This window comes from Sus scrofa, chromosome 9, assembly GCF_054392235.1.
Source record: "Sus scrofa isolate SSC_HxYL_T2T_F1_AM1 chromosome 9, Sscrofa_HxYL_maternal_Yorkshire_Landrace_v2.0, whole genome shotgun sequence".
NCBI lineage: Eukaryota > Metazoa > Chordata > Mammalia > Artiodactyla > Suidae > Sus > Sus scrofa.
In genome coordinates, this window is record NC_139391.1 from 126,234,028 (window position 1) to 126,250,311 (window position 16,284).

General features: G+C 46.9%; 1 protein-coding gene across 6 annotated transcripts in view; it reads left to right on the forward strand.

Moving 5' to 3' along the window:
* Positions 1-16,284, forward strand: part of LOC100524515 (protein FAM163A) — a 79,144-nt gene that overhangs the window by 28,678 nt on the left and 34,182 nt on the right. Inside the window, exons 1-2 of one of the 6 annotated variants that reach the window (XM_084977807.1) lie at positions 11,547-11,591; positions 12,560-12,794. The exons of 4 other annotated variants lie outside the window; for them this stretch is intronic. The gene's annotated coding sequence lies outside the window, so the exon portion shown is untranslated. Of the gene's footprint in view, positions 1-11,546; positions 11,592-12,559; positions 12,795-16,284 lie in introns of those variants that run through there. One more of the 6 variants, XM_084977806.1, reaches the window with a different exon arrangement.

Here is a 16,284-nt window from a genome sequence, read left to right on the forward strand (position 1 = left end):
TTTCAGGTGTGCAACATAGTGATTCGATATTTTTATAGAATATATTCCTTTTTTTTTTTTCTTTTTAGGGCCACACCTGCAGCATATGGAGGTTCCCAGGCTAGGGGTGGAATCGGAGCTGCAGCTGCTGGCCTACACCACAGCCACAGCAACACAGATCCAAGTCATGTCTGCGACCTGCACCACAGCTCACAGCAACTTTGGATCCTTAACTCCCTGAGCAAGGCTAGGGATTGAACCTGCGTCTTCATCGATGCTAGTCAGATTTGTTAACGGCTGAGCCACGATGGGAACTCCTATATTTTTTTTCCATTTAAAGTTATTGTAAAATATTGGCTACGTACCCTGTACTGTACAACACATCCTTGTATCTTATTTATTTTATACATGGAAGTTTGTACTTCTTAATCCCCTACCCCTATCTTGCTTCTCCCCACCGCCATCCCTTCCCACTGGTAACCACTAGTTTATTCCCTGTGAGTCTGTTTCTCTCTTGTTCATTCATTCATTTATTTTGTTTTTCAGATTCCATATGTAAGTGATAATATACAGTATTTGTCTTTGATTTATTTCAGATCTACTGATGTTGTTGCAAATGGCAAAATTTCATTCTTTCTTATGACTCATATTCCATTGTGTGTGTGTGTGTCACATCTCCTTTATCCATTCATCTGTTGATGGACATTTGGGTTGCTTCCATATCTTGACTATTGTATGAACATTAGGGTGCATGTATCTTTTTGAATTAATGTTTCTGTTTTCTTCAGATATACATCCAGGAGTGGAATTGCTGGATCATATGGTAGTTCTATTTTTATTTTTTTGAAGAACCTCTATACTGTTTGCTATAGTGGTTCACTAGTTTATATTCCTCCCAACCGTGTACTAGGGTTCTGTTTTCTCCACATTCTCACCAACATTTTGTTATTTGTGGTCTTTCTGACAATAACCATTTCGATGGGTACCAGGTGATATCTCATTGTGGTTTTGATTTGTGTTTCCCTGAAGATGAGCAGAGTTAAGCATCTTTTAATGTGCCAGTAGGCTATCTGTATGTCTTCTTGGGAAAATTGTTGAATCTATTCAGGTCTTCTGCAGTATTATAACGGATTTTTTAAAATTGAATTGTACAAGCTGTTTATATATTTTGGACATTGACACTTCATCAGACATATCATTTGCAAATATTTTCTCCCATTCAGTATGTGTCGCCTTCTCGTTTTGTCGATGGGTTCCTTTGCTGTGCAAAAGCTTTTAAGTTTAATTAGGTCCCATTTGTTTATTTATACTTGTGTTTCCTGTGCCTGAGAAGAATGATTTAAAAAAATGTCTACAATTTATGTCAAAGAGTGTTCTAGCTATGTTTACTTTTAGGAGTTCGGTGGTTTCTGATCTTGCATTTATTTTTGTATATGGTGTGAGGAAATGTCCTGATGTCACTCTCGTACATGTAGCTGTCCAGCTTTCCCAGCACACTTATTGAAGAGGCTGTCTTTTCTCCATTCTTGTCTCATTTGTCAGGTTAATTGACCGTGAGTGGATAGTTTATTTCTGGGCTCTCCAGTTTGTTCCATTGATCTGTGTGTCTGTTTTTGTGCCAGTACCGTATTATTTTGATGACTGTGTCTTTACAAAGTGGCATATTTGGGGGTGGCATGTCCTGAACAGCTTTACTGTGTTCATGTTTTAAAGCATAAGCCTCTAGAAGACAGGCTCCAAGGGTGTTTGTGAAGTCTTTGTCTCTTCACATGATCCTGTATAGAGCCAATGAAACAGATTTTTTTTTTTTCGCTCCAGGAGCTTCCTTTCTGAGAAAGCATCAACATTTTCAGGTGTGTTGCCTGCCCACCTAACAGAGAATGAAAAGGGCCAGTCAAAAGGGGCGATGAGCAAAAAAGGAGTGTTTGGATCCTTATGTTGCTGTACTGATGACAGTGAGAGCAGAAAGTACCAAAGTGTCTTTGAAGATGACTTTTTTTTTTTTTTTTTTTTTTGCTATTTCTTGGGCCGCTCCCACGGCATATGGAGGTTCCCAGGCTAGCGGTCGAATCGGAGCTGTAGCTGCCAGCCTACGCCAGAGCCACAGCAACACTGGATCAGAGCCACGTCTGCAACCTACACCACAGCTCACGGCAACGCCGGATCCTTAACCCACAGAGCAAGGGCAGGGACCGAACCCGCAACCTCATGGTTCCTAGTCGGATTCGTTAACCACTGCACCACAACGGGAACTCCCTGAAGATGACTTTTAAAGAATTGTCATCTTTCTCCATGTTCTGGTGGTCTTTCTGAAGGCATGATCCAGCACCAGCTGCATTCTCACCTGTGCACAGCTTTGCTGAGCTTACGGTGCCCCCACAGGAAGAGATGAAGCTGCTTCTCAGGAGCTTCTGCTCAACCAGAATTCTGCCCAAAGGCTTTTCCAACAGCTTTCGGAGCTGCCCCAAAAGGGGCAAAAGAAGGTGCTGAGGAGGGGGATGAAGAAGGGAATTTCAGGGCCTGGAGGGAGCCACACCATGACAAAGGGCGCCTTGGTAGCAGAAAGGTACTGAAGAGAGAAAGAATAGGGGACCCAGGCACAGACCTGGGAGAGTGATGAAGACGAACAGGTCAGGCAGTGGCTGCGTTAAAGAGCCTGGAAAGGGAACCTGGAGGCCTGCCTGGCAGAGCTGGCCTTGACCCTGAAGGACAAGCATGGTGCAGGGCAGAGGCCACCGGCTATGGAGAGGCCTCCCAGCTCTGAGCTGCAGGATCCCAGGGGGGTTCAGGGATGGCCTTTTGGGGTTCCATGAATTCCTAGAAATGGTAGAGGCAGAATTCTGAGTATACGCTTTTCCCGCTAGGAGGAATGTCCCTGGCTTACATCAGACTCTCCACCGGATCCATATCCCCTCAAGGCTGCAAATGCTACCCAGCGATGGAAAGACAGGGAGCTTTGGAGGAGGAGTGCATGAGAGTTGTAGGCAAGCGCCAGGTGGAGCAGGGAAGTAGCCAGAATAGAAAAGCCTATGAGAAAGTGTTAAGCTCTGGCTTGTAGGCCAAGCTGGTACCAGCAGCCCTGATCCTTCCAGTTCCCTGGGGGGTTAGATGTCCCGACCTGCCCTCAGTGCAGGCAGAAGTCATAGCCAGGGCAGCGGACGGCCTGCTTCCACTCCCAGGCCCCGGGGGAGCCTCTCTTCACGCAGATCCCTCCTGCTCTAATCCTTTAGCTCAGCTTAGTGAATGCTTCACACTCAGGCAGACTTTCCCTGAGCCTCGAGACCTGTCTGTCCCACTGAAAGACACTCCCCAAGCCCCCTGCACTTCACTGGCAAAGCCCCAGCACTTGGCCTTGTGGCTGGTGTCTGTTGTTCCCTCTTCAGATCAGCCTTCCTCTCGCATCCACAGTTATAGCCCCAGCAGTGGGCTGGCCCACTGCCTGACGTATGATGGACATTCCATATTCAATAATTATTCATTGGATGGATGGAGGGATAAAAAAACAACAGTGTATGTTGCCTTATGGGTGAGGACATGACATCCAGGGAATAGTGTGATGCCCCTGAGAAAAACAGCTGAGCTGCCCTTTCTTCTAGCAGGAGAGAGCAGGACAAAGTTGAATCTGACTTGGTGAAGTACCACCATTGAGGTGAAGCCAAATTCTTCCCACAAGATATACCCCAGGGGGTTCTTGGCAGGAAAGACTTAAACTCATTGATTCTGCTATAAATTCAAAAACAAATGAGGCTGAATGAATTGATGGGGTGGGGGGACATTAGGGAAATACTTACACAAGGGTCATGAATTCATTAAAAAAAAGCCCACTTATTTTGTGGTCTAGTTAACCAGTCTGTATTTTAGGAATACTCATTGTTGGCCGGGTGCTGAAGAGATTAAAAACAGGGTAAACCCAAGGTAGGACTCTCATGGACAAAAAAGTACCTACAACTTTACCTCCTAGCATTCACTATCCTTCTATCACTATTTTTTTCACTTACAAATTTTATTCTTTGATTAATTTAAAATCTTTTCATCTTGCTTGATTTTTTTTTTCCTGCTGGTAGTTCAGAAATGTAGTTTTTCAGAGTTCCCATTGTGGTGCAGTGGTTAATGAATCCGACTAGGAACCATGAGGTTGCAGGTTCGATCCCTGGCCTTGCTCAGTGGGTTAAGGATCCGACATTGCCGTGAGCCATGGTGTAGATTGCTGACGAGGCTCAGATCCCCACGTTGCTGTGGCTCTGGCACAGGCCGGTGGCTACAGCTCTAATTAGACCCCTAGCCTGGGAACCTCCACGTGCTGCGGGAGCAGCCCTAGAAAAGACAAAAAGACCAAAAAAAAAAAAAAAAAGTAGTTTTTCTCCTAAAAAAAAATGTAATGATATTCTTAGAAATTGCCCTCTGATTTTCTTGTCAGTCTGTTTCAAGGAAATCCATGTGTTCAGTACACTTGCTCGTATTTAGCCCACACCAAATGGTTGTTTAATCCAAATATCTGAGCAGCAGCTATGGTTGTTTAATCCAGATATCTGAGCAGCAAACTGAGCTGATCCTTCTGCTCAGCTCTGCCCTGTAGGGAGGTATGTGTTGGCCCTCTCATTTCCATGAGGATGTCAGCCCTCCTTCTGCTCTGCTTTGTTTAATTTATTGAAGTGAAATTCATGTAACATAAAATAACCATTTTAAAGTGTAAAATTTAAGTGGCATTTAGTACATTTACAGTATTATGCAACCACCACTTCTAATTCCGGATTTGCATCACTCTCAAGTAAAACCCAGTACCCGCTAAGCATTTTCTCTCCAATCTGCATCCTGTCTCTGGGGATTTACCTGTTTTAGAGATTTCACATAAATGAAGTCAAGCAATGTGTGACCTTTTGTGTCTGGCTTCATTCATTTAAGTGTCTTTGAGGTTTGTCCATATTGTAGGGTGTGTCAGAATGTCTCATTCTTTTTAATGGCTGAGTAATATTCCACAGTTCATATGTATATATGAAATTCGATCCATTTTTTAATCCATATTTTCCCATATTTTCTCCATTCATCTATTGGGGCTGTTTCCACTTTTTGGCTGTCTCCAGTGTTTGGCTGTTATGAGTGGTGCTGCTCTGAACACACATGCACTTGTATTTGTCTGCGTGCCTGTTTTCATTTCTTCTGGATGTATACCTAGTAATGGAAACTCTCTTAAGTTTTTGCCCTAAAATTTACATGAATTTAAATTCTGCTGGCAAATGCTTATCAATAGCTCAGTGAAGAGAAATATTACTCATGACAGGTTTTGAAGTGTTAATTTTTTGATTTGAAATCCTTTTGTCAAACAGGTGACCCCCAAGCCCTAATAAAACAGAAAAGCAGAGATGCGCCTGGTGAGGCAGATGAGGAGGCCAGAAGCTCTATGAGATCAGCCTTCATACAACACCACCCACCTCCCTAGGACTTGAGGAGGCTCCCCCAGACTCCTCTGCTCTGGGAAGCAGCCATCAGAACCACTGGCTCCCCCAGACTCCTCTGCTCTGAGAAGCAGCCATCAGAACCACTGCTCCAAAAGTGCTAAGCCCCAGATCAAGCTCCCCCATCAGAGAGCTGCAGATTTAAAGAACAGCCACCTTCAGCTACACTCCCTTTCAGAGAGCTGTCCTTTGGCCCTCAGACTGCCCTGGGAGACATAGGGAGAAGCAGCTTTTTATATATGTAATGATGTAGTAACAATTTCCCCTGTAGATCTTGGCTTTTAAGAGGGTCCTCAGGAGAAACTCCTCCAAAGCCTTGTCAGAGCAAAAGCTGAGCTCCTCCTAAACTGTGATGTGTTTTAACTGACCCTCTTTCCCTTTTTGCTTTGGTTGCTGGGAAGCTCAGAGTTAAATTTGTAGCCCACAACCAGCCATTCTATATATCAACTTTTTGATTGGCTACACACCATTATGCTACCCTCCTTGCTATCTTCATTTCATTTTTATTCTCCTGGATGGTGTGCATTTCCGAAGCACCTAAAATCCTTTTTGAGTTAGGATATAAAGAATCATTTTCTCATCTTGATAGTCATGAGTCTACATGTCCTCCCATCATTAGAACCCTGGTTGGCCCAAGTTAGATCATGATGAGGCCAGGACAGCCCCCTCCCACCCCACTGGCCCTGGCTCCAAGGAGACACTGCCCTTACCCAGGACAGGACAGGTGAAGGTGGGTGGGTCCAGGCCCTTACACATCATCAGTTTGCTCAGTGAACCCTGTGCACCTCCCTGTGAATAGCACTTTGGGAAAAATGCGTAATCTCAGGCCACCAGGAATTCCAGCAGGCAGGACAGCATGTGCATAAATGACTGCGTTTAGGACAGAAAAGTGGAGTGAAGTATCACATGCCCTGGGGGCAAAAAGGGGAAGAGAGTTATCTGACCAGGAGTGCTGAAAAAATGAAGATTTGAACTGAGTTTTCTGACAAGTGGTGGCAGGAAGGAAGCATTCTAGGCAGTGGGAATCACTTGAGCTAAGGCTTATAGGCAGATCTAAGCGAAGGTACATAAATCAGTGTAGCTAGACACGCAGGCTGTAAACTCGAAGCCCTGCAGGGGTGTGCGGTTAACATGTATAAGGTGCGTGTGTGCGTGTGTGTGTGTGTGTGTGTGTGTGTGTGTGTTCATGAGTGCCAAGGGGCTTGTAGCGGAGCCAGGTACCACCTACCCCATCTAGTGACACTGTCCTTTCAAACACTGTGGGGCATCACGAACCAGCCAGTCAGACCCACATCTGATGGCTGTGTGACCCAGGCTCCAGACTAGGGTCACAGGACTTAGGAAGGAGGCGCGTTAGGAGAGATAAGAGGAACCCAGGAAGGCTGGGCATGTTTAGGTTTTATCTTAGAGGCAGAAAGAGTCTTCAAGAGATTTAGCAGGAGAGCAACATATTGTATGTTAGAAAGTAACTCACAAAACAGTGCTCTCAATTCACACTCATGTTTTGAAAATGATAGAAAATATTATCAGTGACTATCCTAGGTATTAAGAATCTGGGTGGGTTTTCTTTTCCTAATACTTTTTATCTTTACTCATGGTTTATGTTATTACAAAAGGAGTCAATAAAAGTTATAGCAAAATAGGAGTTCCTGTTGTGGCTCAGCAGTAGCAAACCTAATTGGTATCTATGAGGATGCAGGTTTGATCCCTGGCCTCAATCAGTGGATTAAGGATCTGGTGCTGCCATGAGCTGTGGTGTAGGTCACAGATGCAGCTTGGATCTGGCGATGCTGTGGCTGTGGGGTAGGCTGGCAGCTGCAGCTCCCATTCAACCCCTAGCCTCCTGGGAACTTCCATATGCTGTGGGTGCAGCTCTCAAAAGACAAAAAAGAGAAAAGAAAAAGAAAAAAGTTATAGCAAAATAAACCTTCAAAATATATGGGGGATAATTTGTGAGGGGTCACAAGGTTCTGAGCTGGGGCACTGGCAGCAGAAGTAGAAGGAAGGAGGTGGCTGTGAGCCTTTTTAGTTATTTTTATTTTTATTTTGCTTTTTAGGGCCACACCTGCAGTATATGGAGGTTCCCAGGCTCGGGGTCCAATCGGAGCTACAGCTGCCGCCTTACACCACAACTGCACCAGATCCGAGCAGCATCTGTGAGCTCCCCCACAGCTCATGGCAACACCAGATCCTTAACCCCCTAAGCGAGGCCAGGGATCAAACCCTCATCCTCATGGATCCTAGTTGGGTTTGTTAACTGCTGAGCTATGATGGGAACTCCTGTGAGCCTTTTTATTTTATTTTTTTTATTTTTTTTGTTTTTTGTTTTTTTGCCATTTCTTGGGCCGCTCCCACGGCACATGGAGGTTCCCAGACTAGGGGTCGAACCAGAGCTGTAGCCGCCGGCCTACGCCAGGGCCACAGCAACGCAGGATCCGAGCCGCGTCCGCTACCCACACCACAGCCTTGAGCCTTTTTAAAAGAGGGAGTTAGCCTGGGCTGAGAGCAAAAAGAGAGAGAGGGCATATGATTGCATGTGGGCTGGAGCAGCCAGGATCATGCCTTCACTTTGTGGTAAAGCAGCCCCTGGAGAAACCAAGTGTCCCTGGGGCCCATTGGTGTCCCTGCCTCCCTCGTACTTTAATGAGAACTAGAGAGGTTGGGGACTGTGGTGGCTCTTGGCTGGCACAGAGAGCTGCTTCCTCCCAAAGGCCTTAAAAGCCTCAGTGGGACTTTGTTAGTGGGTCTCAGAGAAGAAGCCCAGGCAGTGACAAGATGATGTTTCAGCTAAATGAATAGACTGAAATGTTCCAGGGAACATGGTCTTATGTTCCGGGCATTTGAGACTAAAAACTGAACACTAATATGCCTTCCCATTTCCTGCTTATCTGCTCTCGTTGGCTTGTGCTGTCCTGTACACAAACAGATTTATGTTGTCTTCAAGTGGAGTCCCAAGGCCTTTATAATGACAGGTGCCGTTTTAACTCCGGGAATCCACATGAATGATAAACTGGTGATACGTGACCATGGCCTTGGTTAGAGGCCTGACTTCACCACTGGCTGGGGGTCTTGGGGAACGTTACCTCAGTAAATTGAATTTCCGTTTATTTGTGCATTAAATAGAATCATATTGTCATTCCTTACATCATAGAGTTTCTTTGAGCCTTATATTAGATGATGTGAAAATACTATGTAAAGTATAAAAATCTACACATACTATTTCTTTCTGGAAGATATATGGTTGTTTTTACAAAGACTACATTCCTTTAAGAATGCCTGGCCTTGGAGTTCCCGTCATGGCGCAGTGGTTAACGAATCTGACTAGGAACCATGAGGTTGCGGGTTCGGTCCCTGCCCTTGCTCAGTGGGTTAACGATCCGGCGTTGCTGTGAGCTGTGGTGTAGGCTGCAGACGTGGCTTGGATCCCGCGTTGCTGTGGCTCTGGCGTAGGCCAGTGGCTACAGCTCCGATTCGACCCCTAGCCTGGGAACCTCCATATGCCGCGGGAGCGGCCCAAGAAATAGCAACAACAACAACAACAAAGACAAAAGACAAAAAAAAAAAAAAAAAAAAAAAAAGAATGCCTGGCCGTGACCCAAAGTTCCACCTTCCCTCCATCCCTGAAGCAGAACATATGAAGGGCTGGGGCCAAGCAAGTGCCTGTGAATATTATGATACAAGCCATGACACACTTGACACACACGTTCAAAGGAGAGCCCTGTCGGTGATGGACTGAAAGGGTCAGGACTCTGAGAATGTACATTTATGAGTAAATATCTCGAAGGTGACCATAACTAGTAGGAGATGATACTCTGTAAATTCACAGTCATGCTTCTGTTCAGAAAGGGAATTATTTACTGTTTGATTGTGCCCTTGGAGGCACAGAAGGAATCGCTGATCTTGGCTCCCTAGAGTGAAATGGAAACCTTCGACTATAAAACATACTTGTGAAATTTTAAGCAATGTCATTTACCAGTGACTATAATCAAGACAAGAGGTCAGCTTAATCAGTTAGCTGAGTGACCAATAAGAAGGAGTGACGTATAGGAGTTACCGTTGTGGCACAGTGATCAACGAATACAACTAGGAACCATGAGGTTGCGGGTTCGATCCCTGGCCTCGTTCAGTGGGTTAAGGATCCAGCATTGCCCTGAGCTGTGGTGTAGGTTGCAGACGCAGCTCAGATCCCGCGTTGCTGTGGCTCTGGTGTAGGCCAGTGGCTACAGCTCCAATTGGACCCCTAGCCTGGGAACCTCCATATGCTGCGGGAGTGGCCCTAGAAAAGGCAAAAAGACAAAAAAAAAAAAAAAAAAAAAAAAGGAGTGACACATAAACAAAGCTGAACGCATGAGACAGGTGATTGTTCTTTTCTGTGGTCCTCAGTTGATACGAGGATGGTTAACCACGCACATACTGTGCCAGTGGTTCTCCGAGTGTGGACCTGGACCAGCAGCATCGTCATCACCTGGGAACTTGTTAGAACTGCGTGGTCTCAGCCCTACCCCCCAGGCCTGCTGAATCAGAAACTCGTGGGACTGGGGCCAGCAGTGCATTTTAACGAGCTCTCCATGGGATTCTGGTGTTGGCTAAAGGTACCAGTACCTGTCCCCAAACAGTTTGCATTACCTATCTTTGAGGTTTCTCAGGTTTCCTTAAAATTCCTTGTTCTTTATGCCAAAATAACTAACGTTCTCAACACCAGTTAAACTTCTCACGCTAACTAGTTATATCAGCTAGACTAGAGCTCTATGCCCAAACTTAAACCAAAGAACTGGGAGCGTAGTGGTGGTAGTGGTGCGGGGACAGAGGGCACTTGTCAGTCACAGAGTGTGAAAGGCACTGAGGAACCTGCAGCATGTAAGTGCTTTGAGATCTCGGAAGAGCACAGATGTGCCTCAGCAGCGGTCTCTTGGTACCCAGTCATGGAAACATGTGGCGTTAGGGTGGGGTGGTAGGTATGCAGGATGACTTAACCCCAGTGATTGAATAGAGACAGAAAGGAGGTTCATGCTGTTCCAGGCCTGGGGAAGAGAGAACAGGACAGGGTTTCCTTTCGGGGTGATGAAAGAGTTCTCGAAGAAGATGGTAGTAACGATTGTACAACATTGAGACTAAGCTAAAACACCCCTGGACTGTACCCTTTGCAATGGTTAAAACGTGAATGTTATGTGCACTTTATGTTATGTGAATTTTGTCTCAAAAATGTTTTTAAAAACTGCTGTTTTGGGAGTTCCCGTCGTGGCTCAGTGGTTCACGAATCCGACTAAGAACCATGTGGTGGCGGGTTCGATCTCTGGCCTCGCTCAGTGGTTTAAGGATCTGGTGTTGCCATGAGCTGTGGTGTAGGTCGCAGGCTCGGCTTGGAGCCCACGTTGCTGTGGCTCTGGCATAGGCCGGTGGCTACAGCTCCGATTAGACCCCTAGCCTGGGAACCTCCGTATACCTCGGGAGTGGCCCTAGAAAAGGCAAAAAGGCAAAAAAAAAACAAACAAAAAAAAACTGGTGGTTTGGTGGGGAGGAGTGCGTGTACTTTTTTATTTCTGCTTCTCCCACATCCAGCCACACTTCAGCATGGTGCATGTAATCATTGATGCTCAAAGCGCTCTCTGTTAGTTGGCTGACTGCTCTGGTCCCCGAGAAAAGGGCCCTAATGCGCAGGCACCTCGGGATTAACGTGGTTGGACTGTGGTCCCTGACGCAAGGATGCTTTTTCCTGGAGTACATCCTCACCTCTAGTCGGAGAGGTTCCCCTGGGAGAGTGGAGGGGAAAAGTGAGTTCAGGCTAGAGAGAAACGACTTTTCACTTTGAGAGCGAGTTGTTTCCAGCTCCCCGTGATGAGCACCCATCTGTTGATGCCGTCAGAGGCAAAGCTCGGGAGGCCAGCTGCTGCTGCTTGATGTGGGGAAGGCGCCTGTCCAGGGCTGACTCCTGCCAGCCGCAGACAGCCCCAGGGACCCTGGCGGGATGACCTCACGGGCCTGAGTGGAGCGAACATCTCGGACAAGGACCAGGCCCCTCTGCTCGCAGATATAATCAGCTTTGATGGGCAGAGGCTGAGGCGTTTTTCTAATTAGCGCAGTGAGAGGATTCTGGCAGGGGCAGCAGTGGGGCTTAATTTAACAGACCCGGACTCATTGAATTAGCCAGTGGAGAAGGGGGTGAGAAGGGCCCCGATGTGAGGGATGCTGGAGCCAAGATGGGGAAGGGGAGATGGGGACGGTCCACCAGGACACGTACACTGAGGTCTGGCCATGTGGTCAGGGGCCACTTTTCCATGTCTTCTCGTCTGGGGAGCAAGCTGTGTAAACAGGCATGGGCCAGAGCCTTGTCTGGTGCTGCCTGCGGGGTGGGGTGGGGTGGGGGTGGGAGGGGGCTCTGTTCATGGGACCCTGACTTCTCAAGAGGCTATTGCCAGGGTTCTGGACAGGGTCCTGCATCCACCCACCTTCCCAGGGACCTGCAGCTGCTGCTGTCTCCTCCCCTTTCTAGAACCCATAGTTCTAGGCCCGCCCCACCAGGCAGCCTCCTGGTGTGAGACCAAGGAAAATGAGCACCAAACAGATGTTTAAAGGTCCTGAGTCCACACCTTCCTCTTGCCGAGGAGGAAACTGTTTCTTAGAAGTTTAGGAACTTGCCCGAGACTGCCTGGTTGATCAGAGGTGGTGAGAGTTGCAATCCAGGCCTCCCTCTGTCTTCCCTTCTTACCCCTCAATATCCCATTGAAATAGTAGGAAAAGATAATCCTATTTTACATAAGAAAAGGAGGGCACAGAACGGTTTTTACATTTGCCCACTTGACAGAGATATTAATACTGCGTAGCAAATCCAGAATCAGATCCTAAGTCTATATGAACCCTCAACCCCCGTGCAGGATGGCCACTTTTTTATACTTTGCAAATTCTCTACCTTCAAGCCTATAGGGAACTAATTGTACTTCCTGATGGGCTAGGCCAGGTGGCTTATAAGGAACATTTTACTGATGATGCCACCTGACTCTGGAATTTGCTCAAACACTGGTAATTTCACCGTCAAGGAATGCTAGCAGTAGAAATCTCTAAGGAAGGAGAGATGTGCAAGCGAGCTTCCTGCTTCCTCTGGCCTCACTGAGGCGCATCCATCTACATAGGAACCGGAGGTTGGCGCTGGACTGTGGTGACCAGGCTGGAGGATTCCTAGAAGGCTGGGGCAGTCAGGGCCAGGCGGAGTTGGCTACATTCGAAGACAAGCCTGCCCTACACCCACCAGAACCTGGGGCCTTCCAGAACCTCCTGTCCTCTCCAAGAATGACCTGGCCACAGCTACACTTGTCCCTGTCCTCACCTTGGGCCAGTGCTTCCTCTTTGAGAGCCATGGTGGAGAAGGTAAGAGTGTGGGATCCAAGCCACTGCTTAGTTCACGGCCCAGCTCTCTTGCTTCCCAGTGGAGTGACCAGAGCTAAAATTTAGTTCAAGCTCTCTGAACCTTTTGTCTGAAAAGAAAGACAGTTGTGCATCATAGCATTTGTTGTGGGGGTGAACTAGATTCGCAGTTGCCGCAGTGCCTGGCACATGGAAGCGATCCCTCTGCTGTAACTCCTGCCGTTCCCTCCCTGTTCCGTGTCCACCATTGCCCCAAATACCTACATACCCAAACCCAGAGAAAACATGACATGGCATCATCCCTTAAGGGGCACATCAACTTGTGAAGGCAAAAAAAACTGCGTGCATGAAACCCAAAATTAGAAAAGCAGGCTGACGTTCATGAATTCCTGGTATATGCAGAGAAAGGACAAAGATAACTGCATTGCTTTGATATAGGAGATAGCCCAGCATTGAGACGCTCGCCGTGCACGAGAGCCGGCTGTTCAGTGTTTGGGGCATTCCTTCCAGTCTCCGTTCCTTGTGATTATTTTATTTCATCGACTTAATAAGTGACTTGAATCCTCCCCATCCATCCGTGTGTCTTCAGTTCTGCCAAGCGAGCTAGACTCTTCTGTGGCTTGGCTCCCAGGCAGGTTGTCCCGCATGTGGAAAAAAGAAGCTGCCCAACCTTAGAAACTGGCAGTGGACATCACTGCGGGAGGACAGATAAATATAGACCATCAAGGGATTATTCATTTAGAGCCCAGCTCCTCAGACATCTCCCTGCCATGATTCACTAAATCAGTTCAAGATGGCATAAATCAGTGTGTCAGGGAGGCTGGGGAGAGAACAGGTCTGACCTTTCCTGCTGCCCCCAGGCCACGTCCCCTCCACCCACCCCCAGCCCTCACTCCCAGCTCCAATGAGATTTTCTCCTCCCTTGCCTGGGATAGAAGTTACTACAGCTTGTGTCAAGAAAACCAATTAAGAAACCATAAATTGCAACCGACTAGAAAGGTCATTGCACAGGCTATAAATACAGGCGTTGCTAAACTGAGTGGAAGTCTCTGTGAAGCCCATTCTCTCCTCCACACCCACGTCTTCCCTCTGAAGCTTTCCTTTGATAAATGGAGAGCAATCCAGCCAGGGCTCAGACAGGCATACCCTGGGTTTGCAGGGGGCAGGCAGCCTGCTGTCTGGAGTATACCTGGGAATTCTGAGCACTGGTCGGACTCTCCAGCTCGACTCCAGGTTTTGGGGGGTTTTTTTGGTTTGGGGTTTTTCTTCCTAACAATCATTCCTTCACAATGCATAAAAGGTATAGGAATTCCAGGTAAAAACTTGGGACACACCGAAAAGCACAATGGGGAAATAAGAACCCATACCCCACCCCTTGCAAACAAGTCCAACATTTTGGGATATATTCTTCCAGGCTTTCCCCCCATGTTTATTTTTCTTTACAAAAACATGTTTAAATAGTGTCATTTAGAGATACTATTTTATGGCCTGCTCACTCAGCAGTATTTATGTTAATGTTATTTTTCCATAGTATTCTCTGTGGACCAGAATATATTTAACTTTCCCCTGCCATTAAGCATTTAGCTTGCTTCCAGATTGTCCCTCATATATAATGCTACAGTGAATGTTATTGACTTAAAATTTGCATATAGCTATAATTACTTCTTCTGGGTAAATATGTAAAGTGGAATTGCTGGGCCCTTGATTTTGAAGACTGGAACTGATACATGTTGTCAAATTGCCTTCTAGAAAAGTCAAACCTGTTTTCACTTCACTAGCGTAGGCTGGTGACCATTTTCTCACACCCTTACCAAAAACATGACCGTCAATAGGTATTTTTTGATCTTGACCAGTTTGTTGGGTTGAAAAAAAAAGGTGTCATGTCTTAATCGAAACAGCCACTTAGCACCTCCTAACACATCACAGAGGCTCCCAGAACCACCGAAAGCTTAACCTGGAGAGGACGCTCCTTCCTCCCACCCTCAGCTAGGCTTTCTGAGGTCCTTACCCTTAGGAGGGTGGCAGTAACAGCACCGGGGTCCCAGGTTCCCCCGGGGCAGACCTAGAGCCAGCACAGTGTAGCGGAAGGGTCCCTATTCTGATCCTTCCAAAGAAGGAGGACACTTTAGGGCTAGCCACCACCCTGGGCTACAGGCCCGAGAGTCAGGCACAAAGTAAAATGCACACCTTAGCAGGAACCTAACCTCAGCTGTGGATTCAGGCTCAGTCTTCTGCTTCCCCTTCAGAGCTTTCAGCTTCGCAGCAAAGAGGGCTCTCTGAGCTTAGTCTCACCAGCCGCACGCATGTGCAGTACGTAACCACCTGCTAAGCCCTTTGACATTAAACTCTATCATTTAATCCTCAAGACAACCCAGGAAAGAAGAGACAAATATTATCCTCATTTACAAATGAAAATATCAAGGTTCAGAAAAATTGAGTAACTTTCCTGGGCTCATAAGGAAAACTAGGATTTAAGTTTAGACTTCAGACCCCCAAACTGAGCATTTCTAGTGTGGCCTCTGACATATCTGGCATCCCTGGCATTTCTCAGCCTAGCATCTCTGTCTTCGTCCATACGCATTTGTGTGAGTTTCAGGACCCAGGAGTGCTTTCTCAGAGGTCCAGCTGTGCAATGGGCTGGCTGGGAAAGAAGGGTGCCTGAGCCCTCACGGCAGCCCCACCAGCTCTGCCTGTACCCTGACCACATCAGGCCCGCTGCCAGGAAAAGAGAGCAAGGCCTGCTTAACCGTCAGGACTGTGGGAGGATGAATTAGATAAAGTCCATTAAGCAAACCTTGATGTCCTTTGACTTACAAAGCAGTATTATTAATAATGTTGGAAATGAGATTATTTCAGAAACATTAAGTGGTCATAGAACAAGTGGTATCAAGCCCAAAGCAGAGTCTTCCAGTTCCTAAGTGATCTCTTTAGACCAAGACTTCTCTTAATGTGTAGTAAATACAGTGAGCTTTTTAGCTGTGCGATTAGGTCTGAGCAAGGAAAGCTCATCAACACATCTGTTCTTGAAACTGGCTTGATCTGAAGTGAACATACATGACAGCTCAAGGTACCTGCATGCATGCATGCATGCATTCATTCATTCATTCATTTGTTGTTTATAGAGCACCTGCCAGGCCTGAGGATTCAGAAATGAACAAGGCACAGCCTCTGCACCAAAGGCTCCCTCCCCCACATTCTTGTGCAGTTAAGTAGATCTATAATCAAATAACTACATAACCCTGAGAGCAGCGCTGATAAAAGATAGACGGCATCTGCTACAGGCCTGGGCTGAAATCAGGAAACACTTCACTGAGGGGCTGTGCATGAGGAATGGAGTGGAGCTGAGAGTAGGGTCTAGACCGCACCCTGTAGCTCCCCCACATTGCCTGGCTTTATCTTGGGGGAGTCAGGGAAGGAGGCAAGGAACGCCCTGATCAGAAGTGTTTTAGGGAACTCTGGTGGCAAAGTGGAGAAAAGACTGGGAGGGGAAGGC